We start from the raw sequence: 22,595 nt of genomic DNA, 5'->3' as shown, positions 1-22,595 counted from the left end.
GATTGTGGATCCGTTTAGAGTACGTGACTCCATGGAAGTTGTGAAATTTTTGAAGGCAAATGAAGGGGTTGCTTTCAAATTTATGTCGGTTGATGTAAAGGACTTACATTACTCCCTTCCTACTGAAGGTTTGAAGCACTGTGTAAAGCTTTGCATTGAACAGAGTGGTGTTGTCGGCTTTCAAAATGAGTGTGGCGTTAGTGTTGATGACTTTGTAGAGTTACTCATGCTGTATCTAAAGTCGTTAAGGGTCTCTTTTAGCGAGCAGATTTATACTCAGAAATCTGGGGTGTGTATTGGTTCCAGCATTGCTCCGCTTCTGTCAGATATTTTTTGGGGACAATTTGATGTTAGCATTAATGAATCTTTGCAGAATTTAGGTGCAAAGAAGGTTTTTAGATTTGTAGATGATAATGATTTTCTTCTGTTTTTTGATAGTGAGTTGGAAGGGAATGCAGTTCTGAATGTGTTTTACTCTTTTGAACAGGGTTTGGAATTTACACATGAGAAACCTGTAGGTGGCAAGGTCCAGTTTCTTGACCTATGTATTTCAGAACATATATGTTGGCAGTACAAACAAAGGTCCAGAAAACCTGTGTTACCCTTTGGGTCGAACCATTCAAAAGTAGTAAAGAATGGGATAGGATTGACCTGTGTTAGGGAGGCCCTCCAGAAATCTTGTGTGCATACCATGTCTGAAAGCGTAGTGGTACAGTTGAACCGCCTTGAAGAAGCTGGTTTTCCTCGGCAGGTACTGCTGATGATCCTCCGTAGGTTGCTTACAGAGGTTAAGGGTCCAAAGAATTCCCATATAAGAATGGAAGGAAGACCGGGGTGATTTCATACATTCATAAAACGTCGCATCATTTTAAAAAAAATTGCCAGGAAGGTTCGGTGTACCTGTAGTTTTTAAGTCTTTTTCTAAGCTATCTTCACTCGTTAGGTTAACGAATCAAGAACAGGTATCACTAGAGTGCGAGAAGAAGCATAGGTGTCCTCTTGTGGAATGTAAAAGGTCTATTGTTTATGAAATCCCACTTTCGTGTGATAAGGTTTATGTGGGCCAATCTGGCCGGTGCCTAAATGAACGTTTAATGGCGCATAAGAATTGTGTAAATAAAACGGGTGGGGGTACCTTGCATGAACACGTCAGGGTCTGCGGTTGCGTTCCGTAGTTTCCGTGAACAAAGAATAGAGGACGATTCAACTGCAACAATGAAATAGAAATTTTCGAGGCCTTTTTGATAATGAAGTATGGGTCTGATAAATGTGTCAGTGAGCCGTCAATATCGCTAACAAAGGAAGAGTTTGGGTTCTTAGAATGCAGACTGAAAGCTGGAAGTGAGTAGTTAGATCTGATTGTTCCTCGTGTTTATATGGCCCCCACGTGTGTTCCGTTTTGCCCCCTTTTCCCCCTCATACCCCAAGCAGCACAATGTACTGAAAGTCGAGTGCAGTAGGGGTGGTCGGTATGTGTCTTATCAATACCCCTTAGTTGCACGAACCTGTTCAAGGCCTTCCACCTACCCGTCCACCCCTATTGCACTCGACTTTCAGTAAATTGTGCTGCTTGGGACCATTGGTTATAAATGTGCGTGTGTTGTTCAGTAAAAACTTGTTGATAGTGGAGCCTCTGGTTGTGTGTCTTCTTGTGTCGTTGTCCCTGTTTAGACTGCTCCTTGTTCTCCGAGTTCTCCGAGTAGCTAGTGGTAAGTTGCGCAGATAGCGCTATGCGCCCCAGGCAAACTTGGTGGAAATCGCACACTGCATTTGCGTCAGACGGTCTGAGCCGTGGTCAGGACAAAACGTCGCCAATATTCAGGGGCATCTCCTCCAAGCGGCGACTCAAACATATTACTGCACTAAGAAGATCGCTTACGCAGTGCGTAAGCGATCACACAAATGGCTCAAACACACGCTCAAACAGCGTGTGTTTGAGCTGTACACAAATGGGATAGTGAAGATGTTTGGTCCATCAGCGGGCGATGTATAGTCTAAGCCGCAGCAAAACAAAAGGAGAGGTACGGACAACAAAATCTCTAAAGAAACGAGCACTGAAGATCAGATCTGGCGCTCCTTGAGCAAGACATCCTCTTTTACGGTCCAAGCTCTTTTTTTCTCGCCGTGTAATCTTGATTCCTAGCTCCCCGCTCGTTTTCACCCTGCGACTTGATCGTCTCAATTGTTTCCTCCGTCTATTTGTGAACGACTTTCAATTTGTATTTTACGACAGAAGAATTCAGCGCAGAGAGATTCTGAACTGGATGGAGATAACGGCCTGTGATGCAAATCGCTCGTTTTCGCCAGTCTCATACAGAAACAACGACTCATAAAATGGTGGTACTAGAGAGGTTCGCCCTTCTTCAATCGACACTCTCATTCTCGATTCTTAGCACGAGTGATCGTTTCTCAGAAACTCGTTGTTCGGAGGTTACGGCTCCCGATAACGTTTCGCTCGTAAACGCTTTTGGCGCATGCTTTGAGCGTTGAGCTTCCTTGGAGTTTGGGAAAAACATCTCTGGCGCAGCGGAAATGAAACAATTTCCCCAACTTTCCTTCGCAGCTATGCTTTGCTCTTTTGTAGTGACGACGAGCCACAGGGGTGAGTTTTAGCCAGACTAAACTTCGAGCGTTTGTGAGATGCTTTACCACCGCTTTTACGAAACTTTCTGCTCGCCCTCTGATTTGCTGGTGTACTTGAAGGTATTAGAGCCGTCAACAACGGGAATTAGACGAGGCAGGCTACATTTAAGGACAAATACAAATTAGAGCCGCTCTGCGTTTCGACAACGTGTGTGTTCCGTAATATAACTCACGCTGGACAAAAAAAATTTCGTGCGTCAGTGTCCACCTTTCACGCGGGGCCATTCTTGCTGTGCTACGTGAAATGCATTGCGTCTACTAACCTTTGCAGTGACTTTCATCTTTCATCGTTGATTTCTTAGGCAATTTGAGGCTTTGTTTGTATCTGTCCGTTCTATGTTGTTCCAGCCTCAGAACATCAGTTTCTCTCTTGCATATCACGCGCAGTACATTGAGGGTCATTCCAGGCCAAATCACCCAAAGGTCGTGCTCGACCCCCCTCAGTTTTGCTTCCAAAAATTATCATGGACTCCTTATTGCAAATAAAGACATTTTCCCGAGTTTTACTGGACAATGTTGAACTGTTGTCGATTTAGGCGGGGTCAAAGTTCGTCAGAATCGCGAAAACCAAGCTATGAAGAAAGTTACCTACTGAGCAGGGTTTTGAGTCTAGGTGGGCTTTATGGAATGAAAAAACGTGGCCCTAACATTCTGCCAATATCAAGTTCTTCCCTCGTGTTTCATTTTCGGCCAGCGAAACAGGGCTGCTTTTTGGCGCTATTTCTTACAACTTTGCGCCTTGCTAAGAGCACTTTTCGCACAAGCTGGAAGAGAGAAATATATTCAGCGTGTTCTGTACCTTCCATACTTCAAAATCACATGTTTTGAAGGCTGACCACACAATACTTTTTGCTCCATTTAATCCCAAATGCCGTACTTTTGGTAAAGTTGGCCGTTTGGTCTTCGTACACGAATCGAGCCAATGTCCATTTTGGAGTCCAAGTATACCAATGAAGTCTACTCCTAGCCTGCCTCAGGGCCTGTAGGGGTCCGTTCGTTAAGAGCAGCTCTTGGGAGCGTTACAGTTCCAGTGGGCACACGTGTTTTTGTTTTCTTTACACTTTTTTAGTTTTTGTGAATTTTATTCGGATATTGCGGGGTTTCTTTGTTTTTATTTTTGACCTGAAGACAGGGACCACGAACGATGGTTTCTGATGGCGTTCTACCAAATCCAATTGACATACGAGCTCTAAAATTTATATTTAAAACGACCGTAATTAATCGATCAACTGGGAACAATACAAAAAGATGCCATTATCTACGGAAAACTATTAACAATGAGTAAAGTTGCTTCTGTTGTTGCTGGAAGGTGGTCCGTCGATTTGCTCACAGATCGGAGATATTCCCAAGAGACGTCCGACAGGCGGTATTCTCGAACAATAACTGGGCTTTATTTACACAGTTATTTACATAACTATATACAAGACAATACTATAACGACTGAAGTCACGGGGCTTTCGCCTCGTCTTCACCAAGTCGTTGCGGCTTCCACACACGGATTTTCGTGTGTCCTCCGCTTAAGAGAGTGACACTTGGGACACAACCGTCCGCCAGCAAACACCAATCCCAGAAGCCCGGTTCAAACGTCTCCAACTCATGGTTGGCCTAGTTTGAATTTAGACCGAACCAGGCACCTCCTAATTGTTCGCCCACTACTCGGTATTTATGGGTAACGGACCAAGCTGTCAACCCGTGCACCATGCAACTTTGGACAGTGCATCTTCCTTGGCCCACTCTACTGATTTATTGCCAGCGAGCATCTGGTCGCGAAGACCTCCTGAGGCGTCAAGTGTCCCCCGTCCAACGTGCCTTCCCCGAATCTCTGTCGGGTGGCAATTCCACTGAGTTGGAAATGTACAATATTTGCGAGGTTTCTAAAATGTACACTCTTACACAATGGGAGCCGGTTTCATTCGTGTACACATGCTTAAAAAAAGTGTTTTGTTCAAGCTACATGCAACGCCGTCTATACGACGGGCTGCTGAAGAGGCTTCTCTAGAGGCTTCTCAACCCGACTAGGAAGAGGTGGCCTATAGTCATAAACCTTCATCGCCATCGGACATATTCACGTCAAAGTTCAACAGACATGATACATCGTTCATGCAGCTTCTTTAACCCTTGAAAAAATTAATCAGACCCATGTTCTTCTAAATATGCACCGGCTGCTCTTATCACATCTAAGTCCCCCGAGAATATGTTTCCTTGCAAACTTTGTTTTCAGGTTTGGAAATAGAAATAGTCCGATGGGGCAAGGTCCGGCGAGTCCGGCGGTTGTTCAATGTATTCAAATCGCAAGTCCTTCAGAACCTGCATTGTCTTGACTGGTTTGTGAGCCGTGTCCTGTAAAAGAATAACAACCTTCCTTAGCGTCCCGGGCCGTTTTTCTTTCAAAGCCTCTTTTCACCTGCAGAGCAATATACAGTACGCTGCGTCAGCTCTTTCACCCCTTTTGGGCGGAGTCAGTCATCGAAACACCTTGTCTCAGAAAACCGTGTCCATGACCTTTCTTGAACTTGAGTCTCGAACTTCTTCGGCCTCGGAGAACCCTAGTGCCACCATTCCATGACATGATGCGACCATGTTTCATCAACTGTAACAAGTCGCTCAAGAAAGGCGTCACTAGAACGCTCAAAATGCCTCAAAATTAACTTTTGCATGGAGGCAACCATTTAGCGTTTGCTGCTTTAATATGACTGCTGAAAAATTAAAATACAATGGCCCTTATGTACATCACTGGTCAGTTTCTTTCAGTTTCTTTTTTCTTTCTTTTTTTCTCTCTCTGCAATCTCTCTATATTTTTCCAGTGTCCCGCAGATGACATCCGGAGAGGCTGCTGCTTCTATAAGCTTGTAAACTTAGTGCGAGAATTAAGATGAACTCATTTTAATCCTCACATTACTTACAGTGATAGTTTACCAACGTGCACGAGAATACCAAGTTGCTGTGACCGTGACAATGTTCTGGTTCACAAGGCAGAAGTGCTGCCTGACAGAGGTAGCACTACGCCAGCCTGAGGCAAAAGCAATATCTGAAAATTTGGTTAATTCCTAATTCTTTATTAATTTTTTAGAAGGAAGCTTCCTTCTGTTGCGTGGTCAAGGGCCCTCGTGCCGCAGCTGCATGCGGACCGCGTCTGTAAGTGTTCGAGACGGAAGATCAGGAGCAGGAATATTAACACAAACGATTTTTTTTTTTCTACTTCGACGGTTGCGCTTTGCCTATATCCTATAAGCATACTCAGAGTTGCCAACGAAATGTACACTTAAAGAAAGTTATACTAATAAATTAAGAAGACAGAGGCGAAACATTAAAAATAATCTGTGTGGCTTGTGTGTGTGTGTGTGTGTGTTTTTCTCGTTTCTCTTTATGCCATGTTAGCTTTTACCTGTTTCAGCTTCTTCGAGACATGCGAAGCGTGCAGGTACCAACTACACCGAAGAGGAGATTGTGCAAATGCAGGCAAACTATGACTGCGCGTCGCGCGAGATACCACCTGGTGAGACAGGACGCGTCCACTGGCACGCAGCCCCTGGAAACAACACTTTCTACTTTCGCTGCGTCAACGGAACAGGGATTAAGACGCACTGTGCGAACGGCAAACGTGCAGACGGAAAAAGAGATGTCGTTTGTCAAGTACTTAATGACGGTAGGTACTGATAACACAATGAAGACATCTCGCAACATACTCACTGTTGAATCATTGTATCTGTGAGAAGCACAAAAGAAGAAAACAAAGTGTGTCGTAGGAATTGAGGTCAAATATTGCCAGGACTGGGGGAAACCAGTATATCGACAGAGATCTGTCAGCCTCGGCAATGGTGCCCGGATAGAGTACAGAAAGAAGTTGTGCGGGAGGGGCCCACTTTGAGTTGATGCTACCCGAAGAAAATTATGCAAATTCCACTTTTAGAACAGATGCTTGGAATTCCTGGACGACGACAATCTCTCATTCTCCCGCAGGACTCTTCTACAAGCGATTTCAAATTTAGCTGTTAACATGGTGTGGTATTTTTCTTTTCTAACTCTAACTTACTAGATAACCAGGAGGACGGTACAAGCTAGAGTACTGCATGGGCCCGGGCTTACCCGAAAGCCAGTGCCCGGCCCGACTTTGCGTTTTTATGCGGGCCTGCGCCGGGCTCGGGTTTCAGCCACTGGGCCCGGGCCGGTACGGGCTTGACAACGCAGACCATGGCCGGGCATGTACGCGAACATATTTGGCGAGACTGAACAACTGAATTTTAATTTCACTTTTTTCTTTTCTTTTATTTTTTTTTTTTGCATTGGGTATGGTGTATCATGGTATTCTCATCTGAGAAGTATCACTTTATTATATGTGATCATGCTTATATCGTGTAATGGGTCTGGATTTAACACGTGCACTCACACACATTTGCGGACGTTTGGTGTGGCGGGTACGCTAAGCAAGTCCGGCACTAGGGTCAGTTAGGTTATAGGTGTTCTGACGTATTTCGTTCGCGTGAGAATCCGGCGCGAGGGTCAGTTAGGTTAGGTGTTCTGACATATATCGTTCGCGTGAGAGTTCGAGAACGGAGAATAACACCGGTGCATGCGGAATAGAGCGGAAATGAGTCTCTCTTGATCCGCAAGGTACAGCTTGGGACAAAAGTTCACGGAACACAGGGACACATTTCTCCAATCAAGGGACAACCTAGCAGTAAAAAGGAGTGGACACACAAATTGCGGGATGGATGGAATAGCCGGCCACCCGTTTCTTATTCGACCTCTTCCTGATAGGTAGCAGAGGGCCGCTACGATGCAGAAAAACGCAGGTGCCATGTTCCGTAAACTTGCTGTAAACCGTGCTCTTTCGATACGCGGATTTGAAGGGAGACCAGGGCAGAGACCAGAGCATAGCGCACGCCAAAAGAACCCCATGTAGTCCAAATTATCCGCATTCCTACCCTGTGGCATGTGCAACATGTCACCACACTGCGCAGACAAACCTTACGTGTAACATCACAATACCACAGTATCATTTGTGCTCTTTAGTAAATCTAAATACGCCTCCGAGCCTCAAGAACACCAAGCACAAATACCTGGGAGTCACCATCGACAGGAATATAACATGGGGTGACCAAGTTAAAAACCTGGAAAAATCCACAAGAACCTACACCAACATAATGAAAATCCTTGGCAGATACCGATGGGGTAACAACAAGGCTCTACGCAAGTCGCAGTCTACGCCATCTGCCTGGGACTTCCTTCTTTCTTTCTTTCTTTCTTTTTCCTTTCGTTTTGTTTCTTTTTGTTTCTCTTTTCTTTTCCTTTCTTTTTGTTTCTTGTTTTCTTTCCTTTTCTTTTTCGTTTTCCCCTTCCCCCTTTTTCTTTTTTTACGGAATAGCAAGCCAGCTCTTTGCCTTGGCAAACCTTTCCTTTCTTTTCTTCTTAATAAACATCTCCCCCCCCCCCCAAGCCGGGACATGGGTAGTGTGCTCCGGCTCCAGAGTGGCCCTCTACTCCATCCAAAACCAGGACCCACAAGACCGTATTGTGTACAACATCATGAAGGCGCACAGCGAAGCGGAAGCCTTAGGACACAGTATATCACTCCAATTGATACGGTCTCACTGCGACATCTCAGGAAATGAATGCGCAGACAGAGCTGCAAAGGAAGCCCTTAGCAAAAGTAGGATATCTGCAATACCCTTTCCAAAGTCAGATGCCAAGAGCCTTCTCCGTAAAAGTACAGAAATAAGATCGCGCACAATATAGAAACAATCAATGAGACCAAAGGACTACCTTGCGTTCATCGACCCTGAAGCAGACAGCATAATTCCAAATGGAATTGAACGATCAGTCAAAACAGCCATACATCGCACACGACTTGGAGCGCTGTACACAGGAACTACAAGGCACCAGCTAAGGCTCTGCGACTCAGACCTTTGCAAACGATGCAAAGTCCCAGAGGATACACACCACATAATCATGCACTGCCCAGAATATAGCCAAACCAGGCTTAAACTCCAACAGACTCTAGCGGCACTGGACAACAAGCCTTTCTCCTTTTGCAAGATTACCGGAAGATGGCCCACAAGGCACAAACAATCCAGAGCACTGAAAGCGCTCTGCGCTTTCTGAAAAGACAGCGGTATAAAAGACCGCTTCTAAATTCCATCACTCCCAATTATTATATTTTAACGCATAAGAGTTGGAGCTGCAGGCGCCCTTAGGGCAGCCACCTAGCTCCAATACACCAAAATCCAGTTAAACTTATCTTATCTTATCTTATCTTATAGAGCAGAGGCGGGCTGGGACCGGGCCTGAGCATGGAAGCAGTCGGGTACGGGCTGCGCCCGGGCCGGCGGAGTCGGGAAATCCGTCTGGAAATCTATAGAAGACGTCGGGCCCGGGCCGGGTGCGGGCCGTAGCAGCCGGGCCTGTGCCGGGCACGGGCCTGAAAATTAGGCCCGTGCAGTGCTCTAGTACAAGCTCATGAGGCATACAAGCTCATCCGGTTTCAGTTTCAGCTCCCGAAGCTGCCTTCCCAATAGTGCTGCCTCCACGAAGGGCGAAGTGTCATTGTCCGTATCTACTGTGAATGGAAATCATATATCAGGTGGTGATGTCGTTGTTGCCGAGCTACATGTGTGCGGGAAAATGGCATTAGGTTGTACTGCTTGCGACGCGGTTGTCTGGAATCAGCTCATCGTGGTTTATCTAGTGTTGTACCCGCTACCAAAACAGAATAACGCAATGGCGCTACCCGATACTCTACAAAAAAGTAGTACGTAAACGTAAAAACGTAAAATACTATGCCGCTACTTTTTCGCTACCATACCCTTCTCTAGGCAACACATTATCGTAGGCGTCTCGTTGCCGAATGTGTCTAAACACGGTGCAGTATTTAGGCAGCGTGAAGTATGTCGTTACTTACAGCAAAGATATATTATTTCACACTGAGCTTGCAGTGATAGTGTTTTGTTCGAGATATCCGCGAATCCGAACTTCCAACTTTTCCGTCTGCTTACTCCAGACGGATTGAGCAGTTTTTCTTGTGGTCAAGTGGTGCAAATAGGCGAACTCTCATCGCGTCATCAATAACTAGCTTCCATGTGGGAAAAACACTAAACGAAATGCATAATGTTCGCTCAAGCTTTTGCCAGGAACAACGCCTCCAAGAGAATAGACAGCTTTCCGAGTGCTGTTGGCATACTGCACTAAAGCTTAGGTCTCACAGGAATTAGGAGTTACTGTTGTTGCCTATACCGCTGCTTCCATTCTTCCAGCCACACGACGGCTTCTCTTACACAACGTTTGATTATACTACGTTTACGTTTAATTGCTACCATTAAACCACGTTCAGTACGCTTTTTCTGGGAGTATGAGTTCCTCACGAAGAGTCGACCCGTGGGAGATTACCACCATAATGAAGCATTTCTAGAAGTAAATATGATGTAATTTTTCTCTAAACATGTCAAACGATGTGAACAATAAATTGCTTTAAAGTTAATCGCTTTTGTACCGCCAAGCAAGTGTGCAAGGAACATTAATAAACATATTTGCATATACACTGACTCCCGAATGACGTTATTATTTCTTCATTTTGTCTGGCTCATATGCCTACAGTGTAACCTATTTAATGTGAGAAATTAACTAGATCGCGTTCGGCAACCTGTGTAAGCTAAGGTAATTCTATCTTTCCAGAAATTCTATACCTGCGCCCCCCCCCCCCCTAAAGTCTGCGGTACGTTTGGAGAGCGATGACTATCGCCTTATCGCCTTATCTCGTTGCGTGTCCGGTATATTTTCGTATTCCATTTCCAGAATACACGACGAACAATAAAGTTGGAAAACAGAGTTTGAAATGTTATATATTGAAATGTTATAATACACTTCTTGCAACTGATTGTATGACGGAAACTATAGCACCGTAGCCCACATTATGTGGTTCTGTTATACATATCTGTTCGTGTTTCGCAAGTGTGAGCTAAGAAAGTTAGAAAATGCACAGAATGAACACAAATTATATTAATAAATGTTCGACTACACCTAGATTATGAGAGTTAGTGAAACCGAGGAAGATCGTCACATCAGTCTGCCTGATTAACAAGTAACTAAATGGAATAACAAGAAAAAGATTCAGCTTCGCCGTTCTCGCCTTTTTGTTCCGTGTTCCACGTCTCCCATATTATGAAAAGCATCGGTAACGGTAGAGGGGAAACAGTCCGCCGCCACCCACATCTGTAGCGGAAATACTTTTCCCGTTACCAATTTAAAATGTAGCGATATCGTTACTCGGCTAATGAAAAAGGTAACGAATACGCTATGTACAGGACTGGGCTTATCTCATCTCAAATCTCCATGTGTTGCAAGCGCATTTATTTTGAGTGACAAACACGTGCAACATATGGTATTTCTTTAAATGCAATATTGGAACAACATTTTCCAGGGCAACCAAGGGGCCGCAAAACTACTGACAGGAGGTTCCAGAAAACCGTGTCGCAAGCAGTACGTCGGATAAAACACCACGTGCCGTGAAAGTGAAGTGCAGTTTTCTTACTTCACTCCACATATCGCGCGTTCCCAAATATTCGGGAAAGCATATAAGTGATAAGTGAGTTTATTTTTTGTTCGGTACCTGCCAACAGCCAGAGGCCTTCTAGGCAGTGCACCAGTCAAAATTACAAAATACAGATACATAGGCAAAGGCCAAAATTCGCGCAAGTTATACAATACTGTGGAATTAACAAATAATCGATACACATACAGACCTAAATTGTCTATAATTAGAGAAAATATCAAGATCCGCGCACACTATCTGATTATACAAAAGTTGCATTCGAGAAGTAGGTACTATTGAGTTACACACGGACGGGTAGAAAAGTAAAGGAGTCCTACTAGAACGAGCAGTGCATCGAAAACATATGTCAGAGAGAAGGCAACTTGAATCGATCTTATTGTTCAAAAGCTTATGGAGAAAGAAAACGTCACACAGTGACCTCCGTGAACTCAACGCATATTTTGACTCTTAGTGATGGATAGTCCCTAACTGAAACATATCGACGATGGTTCAGGGCCCGATGGGGTAATTTGCCGCCGAAATACCAACTGACAAATATGTCTTCCGTAAATATTCGCAAGAAAAAGGAGCATGTGAAAGAAGGCTTCACATTGCGTCCGTGTGTGTTTCGTTCCGTTGCATACATGTCCTCAATTTCTTCTCTTTTTGTGTGTTTTTCAGGGCCAATTGATGCGTATGGGCCTCAACAAATGTGTTATTGCCCCTGCTATTCTCCAGACGCCGTGTGATGTAGCGTGTGGCCTACGTGAATAAGCTCAACATTATTATACAACTAAGCTGGCTTTCTGCGCATGAACCGCTTTTTTCCACATTCAAGGTATCAAGACCGCATAGTGAACAGCTATAGCGGATGCAGAGCTGATCAGGCAAATATGCTAAGATTTGGAAACACCCACAACTATGAGTGGACGGTCTGACGAAGCAAAAATAAATTAAAGAAGTTGGGCCCTAGATACTGGTGCACCATTCTCCAAACTAAAGACACATCTGCAAGCTACAGTTCTTGCCCTCAACCCAGCATTCGAATATTGTGTACAGCACCGGAGATGTTAGGTAGCGTACGTTCAGCGTCTTCGGAGTTGAAGAGAGAAATTATGCCTCACACGTCATCGCAGAAATTTATTTTCGTAACCGAACGTGCTTGTGCTCCACCAATGTGTTGTGGAAATTTCAAGAGTAATGTGCAGTAAGTGCAGTAATGCCACTGACGCGGTAGTCGTAATCACATCAACATTTAAGTAGGGGATGGAACCAATACAAATCATAGCTAGACCGGCAGCCTGCCTCTTCTCAGTCTGCAGGTTTTCCATTACCAATACAGCTCTTCTCGTCACTTCAAGTCGCTGCGAAACGGAAGGGTTGTGTGAGGGGAGCGTCATGTTTCACTAAATTCGATTCGCATGTACAGGCACTCCAGTTTCAAGGAACACGCTCACCTTTACACGACGTACTGGCTATTCCAATTTTTCGACATAACTCCCCCCCCCCCGTTCCCGGTCTGGCGGGTATGGATTTGAAATGTACGTGAAAGTACTGTCCACTCTGTCCTACGATGTAACAAAATGCCTCTATAGATCGGAAAGGAAAGGGACGCAAAATGGAACAAATGTTTCGTCGATGCATTGCTTGAAGTGTGCATATCTGCGAGATATGTGTACTGCCACCAAGAAATCGAAAAGCCATCCTTCTAGCCGGGAAGCGTTGTGAGGGCCCTTCACGACAATCTCGCACGGGAGACATACAGAAAGAGAAGGAGCGTCACGGAGAGAAAAATCTGGAAGGCCTTTCATGTATCAGACGATTCTCGAGGGTGACTTCGCCATTCGTGGAAACAAGAAGAAACACGCTACTGCATTTCCTGCCCTGCTCACAAAGAAGATCTCCGTGGGGAGATTTACAGTAGTTAACTGCACCTACGTACGAACAGATCTTGCTGCTGTCCCCAGCGATTTACTGCAGGTACCTGCGCGATTTTTTCATCGTTGCTCTTAGTGTACGTATGTCACTTACCCTTTCATCGTCGAGTACACGACGAAGCTCACGGGCAGAAAGAGATATGCGTTGGCGGTGACTTCTTTTCTGCTATCGCTGTTTCAATACGACCCTTCCGCTCTGAATGATGGCGGCCGAACAGTGCAACTCCCGATTTTATCTCGGCGAAATGAGACCGAACGGAACAGTGAGCACGTATCCCCGTGACGTGACTATAAACCGAATTAGAGGTAAAAAGTGTTTATTTGGCGTACCACCGATCGAGAACACACAAAAGAAGTAGCGTTCTTTCTGCTGATGTGACCAGAAGTAAAGCGGAGGAATAGAGTTACCAATCGTTGAACTGATCAGAAAATGCGGGGATAATTTCAAGTCGTGCCTAATGGTTGCCGATATCGGTCAAATGTAGGAGCATAAATGCAATGAGTCGTGATGTAATGCTAGAGAGGATAACGCGCTGTGTGGTTTGGCGTGGAGGAGTAAGACCCACTGACCCGAATGGGAGGATAACTACTTTTCGTGCCGTTGCCGGTGGCAATCGCCTCGAGTGAATGATACGTACATCGCACTAATTTTTTGCCTTATATTTCGAGATCCATTAATTTTTTAATGATATTAAGCATTCGCACGAAACCTGTGGGGACGAGGACAGGCCTAACTGGATTTAGTGGATCGAGTAGACAACGGCCACCAGCATGGGAACTCCGACTATGACCGTTTTTTCATGCAAGGATTTTCATAGCACACCCCCAGTTGCATCTTGATACACTCCCGAAATATCATTCAGGAAGGCCAAAAACCATGGAGGAAGGAAACACAAGGAGCGGCTCTTCCCTCCAGACTAGCGTAGCCGGACCTCCAAGGTAGGGGGGGGGCTCGATACGAAAACTCGCCCCCCCCCGCTGATCCTGTGTCGACAACACACACATACTTGTGCACACTGCAAACTGAGGATTAAAAAAAGGAACGAAAATAGTTTATTTAGACGTTCACAGTACGATTACATGTATAGGCTGTCATGACCAATGAGGTGGTGTCACGAGATTGGAAGTATTTTGAAAAGCTCATACTTTGAAAGCCATTCAAGAGTGCTTCTTAGATAGACGCCATGAACTGCAAGAACTTTCGCGATCGTCACACTGGTCTCCCCCCCCCCCCCTCACATATATTATGTTCTCGGATTTGTACGATTTGTGTGGGTCGGTCCGTGGCAGGTAGGGGGGGCTCGAGCCCCCCCCCCCCCTAGCCTCCCCGTGGCTACGCCACTGGCGTAGCCACCCACTAGCGATCGCTCGAGTCAGAATCGTCATTACGTCCTGTCCGCCACGTGATCCCCTCTAAAGTTTCGGTTTTTCAAGGCTTTGTTTCTCGCGCTGCTCTCCGTGTGATTTTGCTTTTCGAAAGTAATTTATTGTGGAAATGTGAGCACCATCGTAGAAACAACGTATGGTAATGTGTCCCTGTCCCGGCTGCGGCTCTCGTTATACGGCAACCAGCTCTGTCACGGGAACACGTTTCGTTCGTAAGTACACACGGACAGTTGTTGATTCGCCTGTGTGTGTTCCAGTCATTATGAACTGTTCGTTTTGGACCTGACACCGTGCCGCACATTCATTTCATATCCTCTGTTGTTATACAAATCTGATTAATAGTGTTCTGAGCACGGCATTCTTTACCACTTCACCAAGAAACGTACATGCGTTGGAAGTCACCATTGCCACACGTGATGTTCCCGGTCCTGCGTACTCGTTTTTCGTTCTGCACACTGTGACCGATCTTCTCATAGAACAGTAAACATCCGAACATACAGAAACAAAGTGCAAGCAAGCGTTCAACGTAATACTGCCACCTAAACAACTACAGCTCGCGTCGTCTGCTCTGGTGGCGCCATTGTTGACTGGAGGGTCACGTGAGCGGTCACGTGGTAGACAGGAGCATCCCAGAATGCTATGCGAAGCCGGCTACGCTCGTCCCGATAGGAAACTGTCGGAGGGGCCGCTCCTTGTGTTTCCTTCCTCCATGCCAAAAACGTATCAATAGCCGCAGATATGGGCGTAACCACTGGCTGCGTTCCAATACTCAGCGCAGGAGAAGCTGTCTGTGTGGACAGCTAGGTAGACGCCTAAGGTAGACGCCTTATCGGCGGATATTTGGGACAAACTTGCGGACTTGGCGCCGCTATCGCCATCTGTCATGGCCCGTAGGAACTTTAATTCCGCATTTGGTTTAAACGCCGCGTAATTCATTTATAAACGCTCAAATAATTAAATAATTCAACTCAATTGTCGATGCATTCTTCCTGCGTATAGTTATATCGCAGAACACAGTGATCAGCGAAAATGCCGTCACGGCTCATAGCTGTTACGGCGTAGTATTCCAATAAATGCGCGATTCTTGTATTTTCAATAAATACATTAGATAAAATATCTCTTTTTTGGAGTTATTGTTGAACGCCGTAAACGCACCAGACCTAAGAGTATCGATGTCGTCGACAAGCGTATTATTTTTCACGGCTGCTGTCAGCGACGACCACTCAGACGCATAGCTAGTGTGCATCGATGCAGACTAGGCGAAAGACGCCTGGATAGCAGTCTAGGCGGGAATTGGAACAAACCTTAACATGGTGGCACTTCCGGTTAGACCGCTAGGCAGTCGACTAACCGGGGTATTGGAACGCAGCCACTGATCTCTATATATAAGGGCTGGATCGCGCACAGGAGAGGGGCTCGTGGGAGAGAGGTGCGGCAACCGGCCGCCATGTTGGAGGGCCCACTGTCGCCGGCTGCTCCCATAGGAAACAATGGGAAGCGATTTGATTTGGAGTATTTATTGCGCTTTAAAGGGACTATCGCGTCCGCCCCGGTCGATTCCGAAACTGTAGTGCCGTTTTACTCCGCGTTCATCACTGATAAGAACGCCGAAAGTCCGACGCGAATTGGTGGCATTGTTCCTGTGCAGTTTGATAAAAAACTTGGCAAGAGCAGACGACGCATTCCGGGATTCCCTCTCTGGAAACATCAGACGGACGAGGCCAATCACTACGCGCCCTTTGACGCGGAGGAGACCAATCATGGAGCGGCCGGAGGGACCTTGGTAGCCTTGGCGACCGACCGACACGCGGGCGGGCCAGCCGGAATGCTAGGGGACGGCGTTTTCTCTGTGATCGGCTCGCGGAATGTTGTTTCTGATTAACGTTGGACGTGTTCGTACAGCCAGGAGCGTGACACCGTGTTTCACGCAACGTGGTTACGTCAGGTCTCACACTGGTAAGCGAAAGTCAGCGTATTTACCGAAGACTTTTCACTTAGTATATTGCGATGCAAACGCAAAGCAGACGACCTCGGAGGCAATCGCCTGCGCTGCGCTCCCATTCGTGCGTCTTGCTTACGTCATCATCGTGTTGGCTGCAGATTGAATGCGAACCTTTAAAACTCGTTTAAATTACTCGTTTAAAAACTCGTAGAAATTTAGCCAAATTGACTCTGAAGCGGTGACGAACATTACCCTGTCGGTATCATACATACGTTCCCGGATGCGATAGTCCCTTCAAACGCTCCTCATTGCTGATTAGCACGCATCTTTCTTAGCAATCAGTGTGCTGATGTATTCCAAACGTGCTTCAGCCGTGTTCCTCTAGTTTTTAATGGTGATTGCCTTCTTTTCTTTCTCCGCTATGTGTATTCCGAATAGGGGTCGTAACTGTCGTGCACAGGGCGCGTACGCATGAATGTGAATTTGGTGAATGTCAACCTATAAAGTTAATTATTTTTACAAAGAAAGATTTCACACTGTCTGTTATTGTAAGGTACCTTCTTTTTTATATTTTTTGTTTGTTTTCGTTTGTTGTTCGGTTTTCGTGTGGTGTTCCGCGGTTCTCGATCGTTATTATATGATTTGGTATTGTACGGTTCTCGTTTGACCTTTTCCAGTATCGTATTATGTTCTACGAGTGTCTGTGTGTGTGTGCTACAATAAGACCTCGATCCTTATTCTGAAGGGCCTCGTAATTTTATTCACCACATCGCCACCAGCAATGAGGTGGAGTATAGACCCTGGCGATGAAACTCCCTATTCCTCATCTTAAAATAACGTTATTGTCACGAGTGCTTTGCAGTTGTTCAGCTGTTAACGTATTTCATTACAGAAATTCGAAGCCCTCTGCACGAAAAGCATGCACATGCATGACTTATCACACACGCTGTAGGAGCGACTGCAGATACGAGGTTAACACAGCAGTTTATTTGCTTCCACCGTACCTCACAGATTAAAAGAACAGTGGAAGAAATTGGCTTATTGGCGTAGGTTCTGCATCCGGTTCTTTGGCACAGCTTAGTGACTGTGATGGGAACCTGCAAGCACAAGCGCATTGTTTATAGAAAATACATGGTCTTGAGATCTGTAGGAGCAGTCACACATAGTTTCTTAGTACGCAATGGCACAAGCGAAGTGCAAACAAGTCCGAGTTGTCAGATGCACGCTATACGAATAAACAGATTTTTCTTCAAAATAAAGAGCTTACCTGGGAAAAATTATCCCTCTTTCTCTGTCCGCGTGAAGTGTACTCAAAGCTGCAACAAACTGGCATGACATGCCCTTTAATGTAAAAGAAATTTTAAAAAATACGAGCAGCACCGCTTGAACTAAATGCAGACGACAGGATGCGATGGGCCCACCAATATTGCGGCCGGTGACCACGCTGTGGAGCACCCAATGCGCGATACAGCCTATACTATAGAGATCAGTGGGCGTAACCGACCCGACATGACTATCCTGGGAATATCCCTATGTTCATGCCGGCAGACCCACGCCACGACTAGAGTCACTAAATAAGCTACGCTTCAGAGTACCGACACTGAGGTCCAAGGAAGAGCAGGACCGCCATCTTGTTTTCGCACCACACCGGTATCATCCCCATTTGAGGATCAAAGACGGCTAATATAATGCTCTCTGTGGGATAGAGAAGCGTGTATGATTGTTGTGCGATAATCCATGTATTGTCCACCTGAGCGTCCAGAACATGTCAAGGCCGTCAACTGCTGCTCGTAAACGAAATGAACATTTCACCCGCACACGATAGATGGCATCCTGCGCTAACGTGCGCTGTGCGCGTGCGCATGGGCAGCGTGGCGCGAAAACAAGATGGCGCATGCTCGCTCTTGGAACTCAGGCTGCGTTCGAATACCTCGCGCCCGCGAAGCCGCCTGACTAGGCAGCTGACTAGGCAGCTGAGTAGACCCCTTTGCTTGTTTGTTTGTTTGTTTGATTAAGGGGTAGGGAATGTTAGCCATCCTGGGGGAGGCTGGGGGAGGCTTGTCACCATTGGAACAGGCTTGCCTAGCCGAGGCGCCTGTGGCCCCATCTCGTTGCTCACGCAAGAAATGCGTACGGCGCAAGTGCAGCAGGACTCTAATGCGCTAAGTTTGTAGGACATAGTGCATAAACTGTCACCTTCACAACTAAACATGTGTTGCCACTCTCTACGCAGTTAAAAAAACAATATACCACTATGTGCAACTTTACATTTAAAGCCAGCAGAAACAGCGGGCACGCTGGTACCGTCATCGCGCGTCTCCATCCCGGATGTCAGATGGTCAGGCGTATAACTAGACTGCATCGACGCGCACTAGGCGGTAGCCGACTGAATAGCAGACTTGGCGAGATTTGGAACGAGACTTAACATGGCGGCACTTCCGGTTAGACCGCTAGGCAGTCGACTAACCGGGGTATTGGAACGCAGCCTCAGTGTCGATACTCTGAAGCGTAGCTTATTTAGTGACTCTAGCCACGACGAAGCAAGGACATCGCTCTCTCACCTTGGCAATCTCGCTTGCAAGATGTTATCGGTTCATTCCATTGAGCTGGAGGGGATAGGTAGGGTGGGATGGGGTGATGTAGGGGGAAGGTGCCTGGTCCAGAGTGGCGGCTCGTGCACCCAGGGGAGGGAGAAGAGGGATGATGAAAAAGGGAGGGGAGATGATGGTCGCACACCCTGCGTGCTAACCCTGGGCGTGCTAACCCTCTTACTCTGGGACCTGGGTAGTTCAAGGGGCAGCATCCCTCAGCATAGTCTTCAATCGGATGCTCCCTGTACCACGATACCCACCAGGATTATTGGCAAAGTTACCCCATATAGCTGGAGGAGGGGAGTCACGTTTAATAAAAATTTCATCGCCCACGCCCCACGGTTCCCGTGGCGCCATCTATCATCCGAACTGAGGTTTCGGCGCAGACCACAAATTTTAGAGGAGGGAGCCCAATAATGCTATCGCATTAAATGAAATACGCACACTAAGTGTCTTAGCAGCGAGAGCGGAGAGCACAGTCCCTATCGTAGTGAGTAGGCTTCCACAGAGCCGGCACACAGCCCTGTAGAAAATTGATAACCCCTTGACCACTTTATTTTTTTTTTAATTCGTGTACTGCTGCATTACGTGCGCTACATCATCTTAATGGCTGTATGAAGTTTCGGTTAATGTAACAGCATCCAGAAAAGAGCTTAAATGCGAATAAAGGCTAGCCTACAGTGGTTCACAGCCTTTTCTTTTTCTTTTTTTGCGTCACTCACCCCATTTGCCGTTCATCAAAGCGTAAACCCCCTATAATAACCCCAAAGCAATACACGCATAAAAATTGTTGGTATTTTATTGTGTCTTCTGCGTTTCTTGAAAGTATTGTTTGTGCTGAGTGGTCTTACCGCTAGGTAGCCCTGCCGGTACCGCGCGCTGGTGCCATCATGACGTATACCATCGAGGCGTTTCCGGCGACGGAGATGTCCTGTGAATGATATACTACGCAGAGTGCACGCAAGGGCCGATTGGAGGCGAATGTTACATGATGTCATTCACACCCCCCCGACATTCCCACCGGTTGAGGACCCCTCTAGCATGTGGGTATCGCACTCGCCAAATGAGCGAGGATCTCCGTTTCTTCTTACATATTCTTCCAACGATACATGCTCAATTGGCACAGCATACATACAGGGTGTCCCAAAAAACGTGTCATTGAATTATAAAAAACGGCACTTATAAACTACGGCACTTAGAGTTATGCGCTCAACGGCACTTGTTCTTACTAGGTTTTTGCCACCTCCTGATGTGAATGTCATGTAACGTAAGCTTAATTATGTATAGTTTTGCGAACTGAAATCGGGAATTTGCCAAGTAAAGCCACTTTCTTACCCCACCAATGTGAAGAGCATGTCTAATTTACTCAAACTAATGATAATTGACAGGGGTATTCAAGAGCTATCCTATCGGAAAAAATATCCAAACATCATGCTCTACGGATCTCCCACAAGATTGTGCGCGACGAATTTTTTCAGCGGAATCGTTGTCAGTCCGACGAAAGGAGGTTCGAAACCCAGCCCACCCCGGCATCGCAGAAAGAGATAACACATGAATGACTTATCGCGTCCGACTTTCGCTGGGATAATGCTTTCCCTCTCCCAATTTCAGGAACTGTTACTTTTTCTACTATCGCACTGTGGGCTGGGATTGGGGTAACATCTCATTACGGCCGAAGTCTCATTACGGCCGAAAGTCTCATTACGGCCCATCCTTAAATCCCTAAGTGTCTCAATACGGCCGAAGATGTTTCATCACGGCCAAAAAGAAAAAGGAAGCGTCCACCATATTAGCAATCGCTGTGTTGTATGCTTCCCAGAGCGTCTCCGAGGCGGGTGCGCCCTCACTGCTTGTGTCACACGCAATGGTTCACGCACACAATACTGCGACAGTGTTTCATGCATCCCTTGTGAAATAGTCCGTAGGTTTACGGAACAGGTTCCGTAACAAACCTGTTCCGTAAACCTACGGACTCTCAACAATATCTAGCATTGAACAGTTTTCACCCGCGTCATACTAAACTTGCCATCCCTTACAGCCAAGCACTTCGATACAGGCGCACCTGTTCGAGTGACGATGACTTGGACAGAAATCTAGCTGAACTGAGGGAAACATTCGTCTGTTGTCAATATCCACCCAGCTTAGTTGACAACGCACTAAACAAAGCCCGCAAAGCTGATCGCAAAGCCATGTTCCAAAACCAGAAACGCATGTTAGATAATGGTTCCGTAAACCTCATCTTAACATTTAGCAGCAATATTCCAAGCGTTAACAGTATACTAAACCGTTACCATAATCTCCTTCTCCAATCGGAGCGGCATCGGACAAATTTTCCCTCAGCCACCGCGAGTAACCTACAGGCGCGCGCGCAACCTGCACGGTAATCTAGTTAGCTCTAAGGTTAGCCAAGCAGCGCACTGCCAGGAAACGGCTGCCACCCGTGGGATGGTCGCAGGTGCCAAATATGCAAGTTAATGCAAAGCACCCAAGTACTTCAAAGCACTACTAATTCAAATTTTTCCGTCAAAATTAATGGCGACTTCGACTGTAATTCATCTAACGTCATTTATGCCATTCAGCGCGGCATGTGCCAAGCACAATACGTAGGTCAGACTAAAACATCATTTCGGATCAGGTTCAACAACCACCGATCTAACGTTACCAAAAAGCCAAACCTCCCGGTCTCTCGCCATTTCAAACAACCAGGTCATTCACTAAATAATGTGTCACTTTTCATTCTCCAGTCAAATTTTAGCTCAGATCGGTGCAGCGAACAACGCGAATCTTATCTCATTTACAAATTCCAATCAACCATTAACGAAGATCTGGGAGCACTTTCAACGATAAGAAATCTGGCTGCCTAGATGAGCCACACTTTCTTCCTTTTCGTTTCTTTTCTGTTTTCTTTTCTCTCTTTTTTTTTCAGCAAAGTTCGAAGCAGCGCTCACCCTGTCCAGGAAGTTTCCCCAAAGCGGACAGTGACCTGCGGCGAATGACATCACCACCCGGACTTGACCTTCTGGAATATTCCCAAATCTGACACACTGACAAACGCCTCTGGCGTGCCCGTACCGATTATGACGTCATGTACCAAACCTATTTAAGTGTAACCACCTACGCATGTTTTGTCCTGTCGAAGACAGTGCCACTGTCGAAACGTCGACCCTTTGCCCATTTTACTTTTTAACGTCTCCCTATGTAATAAACTAGTGTATGTAACTTCCCTAAAATCTGTTTCCGCGTCTTTTTTTGAAACTTGTGTAAAACTTCGTGGCCATTTGATAATCCTTTTACCTCAGCCTACATATATATAAAGGCCCTAAGGGCACACTGCATGGCTTATACCCTGCTGAATGTATATCCATACCTGGCTGCAACATTGCATATCAATGAAGGTTACAATACACACGTTGACTTTTGGCCATTATGAGACATCTTCGGCCGTATTGAGACTTCAGCCGTAATGAGACACTTGGGGATTAAAGGATTATCGGCTGTATTGAGACTTTCGTCCGTAATGAGACTTCGGCCGTAATGAGATACAATCGGGTTTGGAACCTCCTTTCGTCGGA

General features: G+C 46.1%; 1 long non-coding RNA gene across 1 annotated transcript; it reads left to right on the top strand.

Annotated features, from left to right (window-relative positions):
* Window positions 1-2,453: 2,453 nt before the first annotated feature.
* On the top strand, window positions 2,454-12,139 carry LOC135383702 (uncharacterized). The gene is made up of 3 exons (XR_010420014.1): window positions 2,454-2,602; window positions 6,038-6,289; window positions 11,849-12,139. It is a non-coding gene; the product is annotated as an uncharacterized LOC135383702 (long non-coding RNA).
* Window positions 12,140-22,595: the final 10,456 nt, after the last annotated feature.

This window comes from Ornithodoros turicata, chromosome 2, assembly GCF_037126465.1.
Source record: "Ornithodoros turicata isolate Travis chromosome 2, ASM3712646v1, whole genome shotgun sequence".
Classification (NCBI taxonomy): Eukaryota; Metazoa; Arthropoda; class Arachnida; order Ixodida; family Argasidae; genus Ornithodoros; species Ornithodoros turicata.
The sequence above is the reverse complement of the archived record's forward strand: the minus strand, read 5'-3'. Positions and strand labels throughout refer to the sequence as shown.